This window comes from Gorilla gorilla, chromosome 6, assembly GCF_029281585.2.
Source record: "Gorilla gorilla gorilla isolate KB3781 chromosome 6, NHGRI_mGorGor1-v2.1_pri, whole genome shotgun sequence".
Lineage (NCBI taxonomy): Eukaryota > Metazoa > Chordata > Mammalia > Primates > Hominidae > Gorilla > Gorilla gorilla.
Window position 1 is genome coordinate 81,006,264 of NC_073230.2, and position 11,529 is coordinate 81,017,792.

General features: G+C 43.3%; 1 long non-coding RNA gene across 1 annotated transcript; it reads left to right on the forward strand.

The window, feature by feature from the left end:
- Positions 1 to 3,691: 3,691 nt before the first annotated feature.
- On the forward strand, positions 3,692 to 10,405 carry LOC129534727 (uncharacterized). Its single transcript, XR_008681415.2, has 2 exons — positions 3,692 to 3,965; positions 6,784 to 10,405. It is a non-coding gene; the product is annotated as an uncharacterized lncRNA (long non-coding RNA).
- Positions 10,406 to 11,529: the final 1,124 nt, after the last annotated feature.

Below are 11,529 nucleotides of genomic sequence, written 5' to 3' on the forward strand. Positions count from 1 at the left end.
AATTATGGCCACGAGCAGTGGCTCATTCCTGTAATCCCAGTACTTTGGGAGGCCGAGTCAGGTGGATAACTTCTGATCAGGAGTTCAAGACCAGCCTGGCCAACATGGTGAAACCTTGTCTTTACTAAAAATACAAAAATTAGCCGGGTACAGTGGTGTATGTCTGTAATCCCAGCTACTCAGGAGGTTGAGGTAGAAGAATTGCTTGAACCCAGGGGATGGAGATTGCAGTGAGCTGAGATCACACCACTGCACTCCAGCCTGGGCAACAAAGTGAGCTATGATCATGTCTCAAAAAACGTATATATATATATTAAAATTATGGGTCATGTATTATGGCTCATACCTGTAATCCCAATGCTTTTGGATGTTAAGGCAGGAAGATTGCTTGAGGCTAGGAGTTTGAGACCAGCCTGGGCAACATAAGACCCTATCTATACCAAAAAATATTTAATAATTTAAAAAATTAAAATTATGAAGGTATTGTCCTTGTTTTGTTTCCAACTATCAATTTATTTGAAGTTAAACACTAAGTGAATAATAATGTTCTGTGGCTTGAGCATAAACTCAAAGATCGGACCTCCTGGTTGGTCACCTGAGTACATGTCTAAGTCACCTATCTATTCAGTCTTTCCCCTCATGTTTTTGTTTTGCTTTGTTTTGTTTTGTTTTTGAGATGGGGTCTTGCTCTGTTGCCCAGGCTGGAGTGCAGTGGCATGATCTCAGCTCACTGCAACCTCCACCTCCCAGGTTCAAGTGATTCTCCGGCCTCAGCCTCCCGAGTAGCTGGGATTACAGGTGCCTGCCACCATGCCTAGCTAATTTTTGTATTTTTAGTAGAGATGGGGTTTCGCCATGTTGGCCAGGCTGGTCTCGAACTCCTGAGCTCAAGCGATCCGCCCGCCTCGGCCTCCCAAAGTGCTGGGATTACAGGCATGAGCCACACAACCTCCCCTCATGTTTGTGAAGCATCATGTCCCTCCCCAACCCTCTGACCCTGAAGATGGCACCATGAATAAGGATGCTGTGCCACAAGGGTAATATTTCACTCAGTAATTTACTCAAAGGCTATGAATTATGCAAATATGCTGAAAAGCTATGTGCTGAGTTGCCTTAGGTGAAAAAAAAGAAAATCAGGCAAATGTGTACTTTAACCATCAAGCCAATGCAATAATCTGAATGTTACTTGCAAATCACAACTCAAAAGTTTGAGTTCAGAAGCTAAGCAGGAGCTGGTCAGGTGGATGGAGGTAGGGATGGGTATTATAGACTGAAACAGTGAGCGGTGGGGAACAGCCAACTGTCCTCAGGCTGATAAGCTATTCCACAGAACTCAGGAGTGAAATGTGTCAGAGCAAGAGGTCGGAGCACGTGGAGCCAGCCGACATGCTGAGGAGTTTGCACTTGCCCGTGGGCTTGAAGGAGACATTGGAGGGTTTAGGTGGAAGAGACATGGTCAAGTACACATTTTAAAAGCCAGGTGCAGTGGCGCACACCTTTAATACTAGCACTGTGGGAGGCCAAGGCAGGAGGACCGCTTGAGGCAGGACTTCAAGACCAGCCTGGACAACACAGAGAGACCCAATTTCTACAAAAAAATTTGGCTCATATCTGTAATCCCAGCACTCTGGGAGGCCAAGGTGGGTGGATCATGAGGTCAGGAATTTGAGACCAGCCTGACCAACATGGTGAACCCTGTTTCTACTAAAAATACAAAAATTAGCCAGGTGTGGTGGCACATGCCTGTAATTCCAGCTACTCGGGAGGCTGAGGCTGGAGAATTGCTTGAACCTGGGAGGTGGAGGTTGCAGTGAGCTGAGATCGCCCCACTGCACTCCAGCCTGGGCAACAAAGCAAGACTCCGTCTCAAAACAAACAAAATATTAGTCAAGCGTGGTGGCATGTGCCTGTAGTCCTTGTTATTCTGGAGGCTGAGGTGGGAGGATCACTTGAGGTCACGAGTTTGAGGCTACAGTGAGCTATGATCATGCTTCTGAACTCCAGACTGGGTGGCAGACCCAGTTTCTTAAAAAACAAAACAAAACAAAAACAACACACACATTTATGCATTCTAGGATCATTACTCTGGAAGCTATCTGGTGGCTGGACAGAAAAGAGGGAAATGGAATTTGGGTTTAGTCATAGAGTTATAATTTGTTTTGGGATTTTTTTGTTGTTGTGTGTTTTTTGAAACAGGATCTTGCTCTGTCACCCAGGCTGGAGTGCAGTGACACAATCACAGCTCACTGTAGCCTCAAACTCCTGGGCTCAAGTGATCCTCCCACCTCTGCCTCCTGAGTGTCTAGGACTGCAGGCATGTGCCACCATGCCTTGCTAACTTTTTAACTTTTTGTAGAGACAGGGTTTTGCCATGTTGCCCAGGGTGGTCTCAAACTCCTGGCCTCTAGCAATCCTCCTGCCTTGGCCTCCCAAAGTGCTTGGATTACAGGCATGAGCCACTGCGCCTGGCTAAGTTAATAGTTCTTGCCAGTGTCTGCCATTTAAACCCTGAATCTAAAGGGTGTGGGTCATTCACAGTGCCTGACATATAGGAAGGAGGAAGGGCTCAATCAATAGCCACCGTTATTATTTCTATGATTATGTGTCCACCACCACCATCTGCAGAATGATGGCTAAATAAAACATATCAGCTAGAGGAGTAACTCAGCTGATACTGCAACCTCCACCTCCTGGGTTCAAGTGATTCTCCTGCCTCAGCCTCCTGAGTAGCTGGGATTACAGGCACCTGTCACGATGCCCAGTTAATTTTTTGTATTTCTGTAGAGACAGGGTTTCACCATGTTGGCCAAGTTGGTCTCGAACTCCTGACAAGTAATCCACCCACCTCAGCCTCCCAAAGTACTGGGATTACAGGCGTGAGCCACTGCACCACTGGCTGATACTGTTTCTATCAGCAACACCTAACACCACCAACCCCAGTGACATGCCACACACACTTGCTGACGACCTGCTATGGCAGCCTTTCAACTGCACCTTCATGCTCCATGTAGGCCCCTGTCTTTCACCACTCCACATTCTACCTGATTCACTAGGGCCTCACTTTTCATACTGAACCCCAGCTCTCCCCATCCTAACACTGGCAGTCAGAAGCTGGCTGTGTTATAGAGGAAGTGCTGTCTTCTTGTCCCTTGGGTAGGGTCTAGGTCAGAGATAAGTCACAGGATCCCAAGTCCCTAGGAAGAAATGTTTCAGGGGCCACGGGAGCCTTTCACCAGGAATTACCATTCTGTGTGTGGCAAACAAATGGTGAGAGTTCCCAGACCATCCTGTGCCCCTGCAGACATCACAAATCGATCACTGCACTCTTTCCTGCTAAACCAGATGTGCCTGAATGTCCTCCTCAACATGGTGCCCAGGCAATCATTAGTAACAGGTCTAAGCGAGCACATGCTTCACTAGGGGCCTTAGTCTGTTTATGCTGCCGTAACAGGATACTTGAGACTGAGTGATTTATAATGAACAGAAATTTATTTTCTCATTCTACAGGCTGGGAAGTCCAAGAGCAAGGTGCTGGCATTTTGCCAGGGCCTTCTTGCTGTGTCACCACATCCATGGCTGAAGGTAGAAGGGTCAAGAGAGAGTGAGAAGCTGGGCACGGTGGTTCACGCCTGTAATCCCAGCACTTTGGTTCACGCCTGTAATCCCAGCACTTTGGGAGGCCAAGGTGGGCAGATCACCTGAGGTCAGAAGTTCAAGACCAGCCTGGCCAACCTGGTGAAACCTTGTCTCTACTAAAAATATAAAAATTAGCTGGGCATGGTGGCAGGTGCCTGTAATCCCGGCTACTCTGGAGGCTAAGGCAGGAGAATCACTTGAACTCAGGAGGTGGAGGTTGCAGTGAGCCAAGATCGCGCCATTGTACTCCAGCCTGGACGACAGAGTGAGACTCTATCTCAAAAAAGAAAAAAAAAAGAATATGACATTTAAGCAGAAACTTGAAAGAGGTGAGAGAGTGAGCCATTCAGACATCTGGAGGAGGCACTCCTGGGTATCTACCCAAAGAAAAAGGAGTCATCCTATCAAAAAGATGCCTGCAGTTGTATGTTCATCACAGCACTATCCACAATAACAAATTCATGGAATTAACCTAAGTGCGCATCAAGAGTGGATGGGATAAAGAAAATGTGGTGTATGTGTATATATATGTGTGTGTGTGTGTGTGTGTGTGTGTGTGTGTGTGTATACATGTCATGGAACACTATGCAACCATAAAAAAGAATGAAATCATATCCTTTGCAGCAACACAGATGTAGCTGGAGGCCATTATCCTAAGTGAATTAACAAAGGAACAGAAAACCTAATACCACATGTTCTCACTTATAAGTGGGAGCTAAACATTGGACATAGAAATGGAAACAATAGACACTGTGGACTACCAGAGTAGAGAGAGAGGGAGGAGGGTAAGGGTTGAAAAGTGCCTACTGGGTACTATGTTTACTATTTGAGTGATGCGTTCAGTAGAAGCCCAAACCTCAGCATTATGCAGTATATCCATGTAACAAATATGTACACTACCCCCTGAATCTAAAATTTTTAAAAATATAAAAAGAGAAAGATACCTAAAGGAAGAGTATTCAAGAGAGAAGGAACAGCCAGTACAAAGGCTCTGAGCAGGAGCAGGCATGGACGGTTCACAGATCAGCAGGGAGGCGCATGTGGCTGGATTAAATAAGATGATCAAGGAAAAGTCTCAGCAAACAATATGACATGTGGCCGGAAGTTCTGGAAGCTCAGAAAGCTATTATTGGATTGCAAGACCCATCGCAAGGATCTTGGACTTTTATTTTGGGTGAGATTGGATGCTTCCAGAAGATTTTCAGCAGAGAGATGGCACACCCTGACTCCAATTTAAAGTAACATGATTTTAAATAATTTAGTATTTTAAAAGCAGTCACTCTGGATGGTGTGTTGACAAAAAGCTGAGGGAGGCAAGGAGGGGGAACTGGGGAACCAGTTAGGAGGCCATTGCACTAACCTTATCAAGAAAGGAAGTTGGCTTAGAACAGGGAGGTAGCTGTGGAGGTGAAATCTGGATATGATTTGCTAATGGATTGAATATGGTGGATCAGAGAAAGGGGTAAGTAAGGTGTTTGGCCTAAGCAACTGCAAGGATGGAGTTATCATTACCAAGAAGGAATAGATGCTGGATGAGTGTATGGGTGATGGTGGTTACACAAGAGGATCAGTTCAGTTGGATCATCTAAATTTAAAATGCTTATTAGACATCCAAGTGGTCTGTCAAGTAGGGAGCTGGATATACAAAGTTGGAACTGAGGGAAATTTTTGGTTTGGAGATAGAAGTTTCAAACAGCCAAATTAGCATGTAAATGCTATTGAAAGCGCTGAGGATGGAAAACTCTCCAAGAAAGTGACTACATATAGGAGAAGTTATATCAACTGTACTCAGCACAGCGCCTGGGGGCAATTGAAGTTTATAATTTATAGATCCTGGTTTATTAGGCTGTTCTTGCCTTGTTTTAAAGAAATACTGGAGACTGGGCAATTTATAAAGAAAAGAGGTTTAATTGGCTTTTGGCTGTACAACATCTGCTCAGCTTCTGGTGAGGCCTCAGGGAGCTTTTGCCCATGACGGAAGGTGAAGCAGGAGCAGGCACATCAATGGGCAAGAGTGGGAAAAAGAGAGTGAGGTGAGAAGGTCCTAGACTTCTAAACAACCAGATCTTGCATTAACTAACTAAGCAAGAACTCATTTATCACCAAGGGGATGGTGCTTAAACCATTCATAAGGGATATGGCCCCATGATACAGTTACCTCCCATCAGACCCCATCTCCAACACCGTCAATCACATTTCAACATGATATTTGGAGGAGACAAACACTCAAACCGCATCACCTGATAACCTTTAAAAGAGCAATTTCAATAAAGTAACAATGGCAGAAGTTAGGTTTCAAGGCATTAAAGGTATAAGAGAGAGGAAATTCAAATTAAGAGATAAGTAGAGCTGTGGCTAGAGTCATAAAGATCTGGTTATATTTGTAACTTGATTGAAGAAATGAAAGAAAGGAGTGAATAATGGCTTAGGGTACCTACAGTGTGGGAAGAGGGTCAGAGACCGAAGGAAATGAGAGTGAAGGAAGACAGGTTTTTGAGAAGTAAGGGAGACAACTTTTCAACAAAATGGAAAGTAATATTCTCTGAAGGCAGTAAGGGCCCAGGACACCAGGATAGGAGATTGAAGAGGAAGAACACATTTTTAAAAATCTAGACTGTGGCAGGGATGGAAGGCAGTGTTGGTTGACAGAGAGTCACATGAGGCAAATGAAAAGATGAGAAGGGCCCAGGCACAGTTGGAACACAGGTCTCCAGTGGGTGTGGTCAGTTGGCACCTGTCCCTGGCTGTGTGAAAGCAAAGACCAAGGAGACTCGTAAAACCTGCAGTTCAGAGTGACCATGAGGTACCTGGGTGGTTGGTGTGATCACAGAGGTGTATTAAACACACTACTTGCACTGGCAATCAACATTCTGAAAAGGGAATTAAGAGAACAAAACCATTTACAATAGCATCAAAAAGGATTAAATGCTTAGGAATAAATTTAGCCAAAAACATGCAAGACATGTACACTGAAAATGAGAAAACATTATTGAAAGAAATTAAAGATCTAAGTAAAAAAGATATCCTGTGTTCATGGATTAGAGGACTTAAGAGTGTTAAGATGGTATTTCTTCCTAAATTGATCTAGAGATTCAATGGAATCCCTATCAAAATGCCAACTGCCTTTTTTTTTTTTTTTTTTTGCAGAAATGGAAAAGCTAATCCTAAAATACATATGAAATTCAAGGGACACAAAATAGCCAGAACAGTACTGAAAAAGAACAAAGTTGCAAGACTCACACTTCCCAGTTCTAAGACTTACTACAAAGCTATAATAATCAAAGCAGTATAGTGTGGCACAAAGATAGACGTGGAGATCAAAGGAATCACATTTAGAGTCTAGAAACAAACCCTCACATTTATAGTCCATTGATTTTTGACAAGAGTGACAAGACAATTCAATAAGGAAAGAATAGTCTTTTCAGCAATGGTGCCGGGACACAGATATCCACATGAAAAAGAGTGAATTTGGACCTCAACCTTATACTATACAGAAAAAAAATTCAAAGGGCATCAAAGACCTAAATATAAGAGATGAAACTATAAAATTCTTAGAAAACACAGGGGTAAATCTTCATGGCCTTGGATTTTGCAATGGTTTCTTAGATATGACTTCAAAACCACAAATAACCAAAGAAAAAATAGCTACTTTGTATTTTACCAAAAAGAAAAACTTTGATGCTTCAAAGGACATTATCAAGCAAGTGAAAAACAACCCACAGAATGGGAGAAAATATTTGTACATCATATGTCAGAAAAATGTCTTCGTATCCAGAATATGTAAAGAACTCTTATAACTCAAAAATAAGAAGACAAATAACCCTTTTTTTGATGGTCAAAAGAGTTGAATAGACTTTTTTTTCAAAGAAGATATAAAACGGTCAATAAGCAAATGAAAAGATGCTCAACATCTTTAGTCATTAGAGAAATGCAAATTAAAACCACAGTGGCCACTTCACACTCCTACTAGGATGACTAGAATCAGAAAAAGCAGACAATAACATGAGTTGGCCAGGATGTGGAGAAATTGAAACCCCGGTTCATTGCTGGTGGGAGTGTAAAATGGTACAGCTGCTTTGGAAAATAGTTTGGCAGTTCCTTAGAAAGTTAAACATAGAGTTACCATATGGCCCAAGGATGAGTAATTCTACTCCTAGGTGTATACCTCAGAGAATTGAAAACATATGTTCATATGAAAATTGTACATGAATATCCACAGCAGCATCATTCATAATAGCCAAAAAATGGAAACAACCCCAATGTCCATCAGCTTGAAAATGAATAAACAAAATGGTCAAAATGAGGAGACCACACCTTGAGGAGACACATTAAAGCAGCACATACATCCAGTTGCTCCAAAGACCTGAAAGGAGAGGTCTGGGGGCTGGAAGACATTGTGCAGGAGAGAGAATCACACTGAAGCCTAGGAAAGTTGAAGCCAGAACATTCTAGAGGAAGGCCAATCAGTAGCATCTCCAGGCAGAGAAACACACCTAGACAAAGACTTAGAGGCAGGAAAGCCTATTGAATGTGCAGAGGACAGGAAGAAGAGACCCTCAAGGAAGGAGCATGAGGGATGAGGAGTCATGGTAGGTGGACAACACCCCAAAGGCTCCTGGTTCAGGACTGGGGCAAACTTTGGACATTTGGTTGACAGCAGATCCAAGGGTTCACTACCCACCTGCCTCATGGTAGAAAAGCGGAAGTGAGATCTGTTTGCCTAACTTTAGCCCCAACATTCTTCAGACCACAGTACTGGCTTCTAACTTTCTCAGAAAAGGAGGCAAGTATTGGTCCCTTGGCCAGACCAGCAGAACCTATGCACATGACCCAGTATTTTCAGTGAGATAAACACCTTCCCCTGGAAAGGAAATCCCACTCAGGGGCCCTCCTCACCTGCCCCAGCCTACCCTGCATGGCTGCATGGCTTAAGACTGCCATGTGGCCTCTGCAGGTCCTGGCATTCTAAGTCTCATTGTTTCACTCCCTAACAGACCTCAGAAAGGAGAACCTCTAACTCCCAGTGGCATTTAGCTTCCCTCTTTAAACATCTGGGTCACAGATATGCTCAGTTAATTAATGTTCTTAGTGCTGCTCATCTGCCTGCTGGATAATAGATTGATTCATAATTTCAGTAAGCAGCTGTGTATATCTTTCCCTGAACATAAAGGCAGCTTGCTGTCATTCATCACTTTGCATTTGGAGAATTTAAATATATTCAGGCAGACATTGTTTAGGGAGGGGGAGGGAGGGCTTCTGATTTTCTTACCATTTTGCTTCTAACAATGACTTTGATTTGGAACTAATTGGGGTTTAAAGCACACGTTAACCACATCTCTCTCAAGGGCACTTAATAAACTCCCTGTCCCTTGTTCAAGGAGACCAGCCAGGCCCTCCTTTTGGGATAAGAGCCAAGAGCTTCTGAGTACCTTTCACCAAGAAATGAGAACCCCATGCAGAGAATCTTATCTGCCAGAAAAGAGCCACTCCTGTCCCTGAGCAGAGCTACTTATTTCATTCCTGGGCAGAATATGCTCAAGCTTTCTGGAGGAGGTGGGGTTCTCCTGGCAATCTGGGAGGGGGCTCTTCTGCTGCTCAGCTGCTGGGCCATGGCAGCCAACCATCAGGTATTTGGTGACCAAAAGAAAGCGGCCAGCACCCAGCCAGGTGACCAGATGTCTTCATGCATCAGTTTCCTCATCTATAAAATGTAAAGAATAATAAAACATATCTTGCAGAGTTGTTGGGAAAATTGCATTATTTATTCTCTTTACAATGGTTACAAATGATGCAGTGTTTTTTTTTTAATTTATTAGGCAACAGCTGTGTAGATGTGGCTGCCTTTTCAAATGATGCCATTCACCACAGTTATGTGCTCAACCCCAAACACGTTTTGAGCACTTGGTCTGTGATTTGCTCCTAGTAAGGAAGGAAATTAATAGGCACAGCCCCTCCCTCTCAGGAGTGTGAAAGATGGGTGAATGAATGCATTTTTTTTATTTTGGAATATGATTCTTAAACAATATAATTTTCCTTCCCCAGGAAAGTAAAGGCAGCAGAGGCGAGGCTACTAGCATAGTACAGGCCCTGTTGTGGGAAGGTTGCCAGGCAACACCTTCCCTGTATCAGTCAGGAATTGCTGCATAACAACTACCCCAAAACGTAGTGGCTTAAAACAATATGCATTTTTTATTGCTCACGAGTCTACAGGTCAGCTGGATGGTTCTCTGATCTGGACTAGGCTTGGCTGATCTAGGCTGGATTCATTCGTGCATCTCCTATCAGCAGCTGGCAGGTTGGCTGAGGGCTCCCTGATCCAGGTTGGCCTCATCCATTTGGTTAACTGGTGGTTAACTAGCAATTGGTTGGGCCACATGACTCTCATCCTCAAACAGGCCAGCCTGGGCTTACTGTTCCAAGAGACTGAAAGGATTCATACAAGACTAAAAGTCTAGTCTAGGAACAGGCACAGCCTCACTTCTGCTCCATTCCTTTGGCCAAAGCAAGTCACAGGGCCAACCAACATTCAAGGGATGGGGGAACAGACTCCATTTCTTGATGGAAATTGCTTCAAAGCCATCTTGCCATGGGTGTATAGAAGGAATAGCGGAGGATGTGGTCAGTTTTGCAACCTACCACAATCATCCAGCATTATTTGTTGTACATAGAGCATAAAGCAAGTACTAGGATTATGTTGCCCACTTATGATATTTTTGTTCTGCTCTTTCATTATTATAAATTATGTTGCAATAAATACCCTACCTATGAATTTTTTGTTTGCAATTCTGATTATTTCCTTCTGATAGAGTGTATTAGTCCAGTCTCATGCTGTTAATAAAGACATACCCAAGACTGGGTAATTTATAAAGAAAAAGAGGTTTTAATGGACTCATAGTTCTACATGGCTGAGGAGGCCTCGCAATCATGTTGGAAGGCGAGGGAGGAGCAAAGGGATGCCTTATGGGGCGGCAGGGAAGAGAGCATGTGCAGGGGAACTGTCCTTTATAAAACCAGCAGATCTCATGAGACTTATTCATTATCATGAGAACAGCATGGGAAAAACCTCCCTTCATGAATCAATTACCTCCCACCGGGTCCCTCTCACAACACATGAGGATTATGGGAGCTACAATTCAAGATGAGATTTGGGTGGGGACACAGCCAAACCATATCATGGAGTTCTACAAATGGATTCTTTTTAATTTCTATTTTGATTCAGGGGAGTACATATATAGGTTTTTAACAAGGGTGTATTGCATGATGCTGAGGTTTGGGGTATGCTTGAAATCGTCACCCAGGTAGTAAGCATAATACCCAATAGGTAGTTTTTCAACTCTTGCCTTCCTTTCTCCCTCCCTCCTTTTGGCATTCCCAGTGTCTGTAATTTCCATCTTTATGTCCATGAATACCCAATATTTAGCTCCCACTCACAAGCGAGAACATACAGTATTTGGTCTTCTGATTCTGCATTAATTCTCTTAGGATAATGGCCTCCAGCTGCATCCATGTTGCTACAAAAGACATGATGCTGTTCTTTTTCATGGCTGTATTGTATTCCATGGTGTATAGGTACCACATTTTCTTCATCAAATTCACCATTTATGGGCACGTGGGTTGATTGCATACCTTTGCTATTGTGAATAGTGCTGCAATGAATGTGTAAGTGCATGTGTCCTTTTGGTAGAATGATGTCTTTTCCTTTGGGTAGATACCCAGTAATAGGATTGCAGGTCAAACAGTAGTTCTACTTTTAGTTCTTTGATAAGTCTCCAAACTTCTTTCCACAGTGGATGAACTAATTTACATTCCCACCAACAGTGTATAAGCATGCCTTCTTCTCTGCAGCCTCATCAACCTCTGTTATTTTTTGACTTTTTAATAATAGCCATTCTT